The following is a 3,630-nucleotide window of genomic DNA, read 5'->3' on the forward strand; positions in this document are numbered from 1 at the left end:
CTCCCTGGAAAAGGTGCCATCTAGACTTCTAGGCGGACATATTATAGGACAGTCAACAAAAAACACGCAGAAAGATCTCCCCCACTGGAATGCAGTATGGGATCAAAGGAAGCATCTCACCAGATCTCACTGCAAGTCCTGAGAAGGCATGGCAGCTGAAGCAAGCACGTGGGACTGCTGGGTCACACCAATGAAACACATTTGTTAAATGTCTCTTTTCACAAACCCCAGCAAGGTATCCCAGCATGTATCCAAAATGCATATAAAGACCAAAAGTAATTTGACTCAAGCTTGGTGTAATCTATTACAAAAAGGAGAGCTGTAAAAAGTAGTAAATTTAAGTTCAAACTTAAAATTGTTCAGAACTTCAAAATTGGATGGTGGGAGAACTAAAAGGTTTCCTTCTTGGTGATAGCTTAAATTTTCAATATGTTAGCACAGAAGTCTTTGCATTAAAAGAAGACTAACAATGTTGCTAATTCTTACAATATTATCATGGATTTTTAAGTACTTTTAAAAGTCAAATGATACCACAGGGCTTCAAGTTTCATTTTTTAAAGATGATTCTAAACAGCACGGCAAACGAAAACCTCATATTGTTTTAGGATTTAACTCACTCATTCACTCTTGGCTGTAGTAGGTTAAAACAGGATATAGCAAGCGTATACCTGTCTGGGAGCAGAAACAGCTGCTTTGATTATGAAAGACATCAGGTGTAAATACAGAGGTCAAACACCACCCTCCATTCTAGAGATGAATCAAGATGTCGAGGGTTCTAGATACCATTTATTTTAATGTTTTTTTCTTATGCAACATAGGAACGGAAGTAATTTCCAGGGCTGTAAGCCTTGCCTCTTTGCTTGAATGGGGTTGCTTAACCACCAACATAAATCTGGGTAGTCTTCCCAAAGAAATCAGCTGGCTGAGCAGGGAAAAATGATCAAACAGTTTCAGCAGAGGTATTTATATCTCTTCACTGCTAAATAAAAGACTAATGGTCATGGCATATTAGCAGCTGAGATTTGCCAATTTCTCTCCTAGATTAATGGTTCTCCCGCAGAAGTAAAGGGGAGTCTGTCTCATTAAAATGCCATATGTCATTGTCATCAAAATGCATTAGCAAAAATTGAGTGCTTTTCAAAATCCCATCAACAGTATTTTCAAATCAGACCCAGCTTTATTGTTGAGTTGCACATAATCAGATAACATAATAGCCACAAATATTATTTTTGCTCAGACTACAGGACAAGAAACTGAAAAGGGGAGATAATCTGCTTTTTGGGATGTTGAAGGACATTTTCGATGCAAGGTGGAGAGCTCTGCACTTTATTTCTCCCCTCTGCTAAAGCAACATTTACTATTTTGTCCTGCTTTTTCCTATTTCCTCTTTACACCATTACCAAAGCAAAGTTTGCTTTTTCTCACTCCAACATCTTAACCCCAGACAGAAACGCACCTAAATAATCCCCATGAACCCGCTGCCAAGGCCATTCTGAGGATGAGTTGGCAGGGGAAGCTGTCAGAGAAGTGCAGCCAGGACCCCCACCCAGGAACACTGCACCTTGTTCTCACACTCTGTCTGTGTGTCCTTGCTCACCTCAGGCCACGACCTCCCAGCTGGACCGTGGCTTTTGGCTTTCAGCAAAACAGGTCAGTCGTGAAGAAGCCCTTTGGTTGCTTCACCTCATCCACAGACTTGATCCATCCAGGCATCATCACTCACCAGAGACTGTTTATTTTTTTCATGTCTTTTACTGACTCCTTGGCAAAAGCTGTAAATACTGCCTTTTATCCCTTTGAAAACTCAGAAGAAATATGAATGTTGTCTCAGTACATTCAAGACTGAACTCCACTGAGAGAAAAACAAAATATGTTCCGCATCCAGCTATTAAGTGTTTTCTCCAGTGTGTGTGAAGGGCCCTTTATTTTGCAGAAATACAAAGTGGAGAAAGACTGTGTCCCATCATCCTACTCATGGGGGATGCCCATATCCTCTGGCTGGCTCAGTGCAGCAGTAGGGATGTTTGTTAACCTCCCCAAGAACAGATATTTCTACATCTACAGTATATTTAAATCACTTTTAATGGAATGACTGAAAATCCAGGTGAAGGATTTGCATTCAGCTATTGACAGCACAAGAGACCAGGAGAAAATAGAGCACAAGATTATATCCATTGAGGGACCAGGGGGCTGGGTGAGAGAAGTTGATACGGATCAGGTGTAAGGCCAGGACTGTGAAATACAGAGCTCAGCTTGATGCTCATTTCAAGCAAAGAGTTATAAAAAAATATAAAAACATAGCAGAGAATGAGTGGGAGCTTAGACAATTCAGCATTTGTCCTTTTGTTACTTCTTCACCCTTTGGGAAAGCCTATTTTCATGACAAAGGTACTTCCGTGCTCTTGCAGAGTTTTTGCTTTCTTACACTGAATTTGTGCAGAAATGGCTTGGTGATTTGCATGTTGCAATTAAGAGAACATGTTTGTTCATTTTCTCAAACACAGGCTGGTAACATTGGTTCAAAATACTATATCCTTCCAGGCTTGTGATAGAAGACTGACAGGAAATAATAAGGGCACAGAAATATGCATCATCACTCTACTATTTTGCTTTTTTATCCCATTTTAAGATTTTTCAGTTTTTCTTGCATGGATTTTATGCCTAGACTTCCTTTCCTCCTTGTTTCTGAAAAGCGGACTTTCAGCAGAATCCCCTTTGCTTCACGACGACTATCAGCACACATCATGACTATCAGCACCCATCACAGAGAAAAGGTGAACTGGGCAGAGATGCTGCTGAATGCCTGGACTAAGGCAACAGCCCCACGCACAGCACATTCACCTCCACTGCTCCTTCCTTTTCCACACATCCTCTGCCCTAAGCCACAGCTGCTCCTCTTCATTTTGAAGATGCTCCTTTTCCTCCAAGCACCGATGTCCTATCATTTAACATGAGGTGAATAGAAACACTGGATTTGCTTTGACCCAGCCCCAGCCACTCATGTTTGGGAGCTGGACTATGTTTGAAAGTCTCCATGAGTAATCACTGGGCTTAGAAAAACCAGTTGGGTATTGCAATTGTAAAAGCTTACATGTAAATGCCAGTGATTGCACATGCTTACAATTACTAATTTGTGCTAGTAGGTAAACAGAGATGTCAGTGGACAGGGAATAAAGAGTTTACACATCCTGTGTGGAAATCTGGAGCTGTGCGCTTCTTCCATTGTTTGTTATTTACATTATGAAAATCAAACTGACAGTTAAGATGCCAGAGGTTAAAAATATTCTGCAAACTTAGCTGAAAAAACCCCAACTGTCAAGAGTTCAGGTAGTTTCTATTTCATTTTATGGGCTGTCAGTAATACATTCACACTTCAAGAGGCTCTCGTATAAATATTTGCTTACAAATGCCAGCAGAAAGGAAAACTGCATGGCTACTCCTGATGCTTTTAATCAGTATCCAAGGCTAAACTGAACAACCGTTTTAAATGGACTGCCCTGGTGAATCTGCTGCCTCACTTCCAAACAATCTCATTTTCTCTTTATTGTCCAATTATCTGTGGAAAAAGTGTTTACTTCTAATTTTGAATAAGCCCCTATATTGTCAAGTATCATCTGCAATGTTGTACAG

The sequence above is a fragment of the Buceros rhinoceros genome, unplaced genomic scaffold (assembly GCF_000710305.1).
Source record: "Buceros rhinoceros silvestris isolate BGI_N320 unplaced genomic scaffold, ASM71030v1 scaffold8487, whole genome shotgun sequence".
In the NCBI taxonomy this organism is placed as follows: domain Eukaryota; kingdom Metazoa; phylum Chordata; class Aves; order Bucerotiformes; family Bucerotidae; genus Buceros; species Buceros rhinoceros.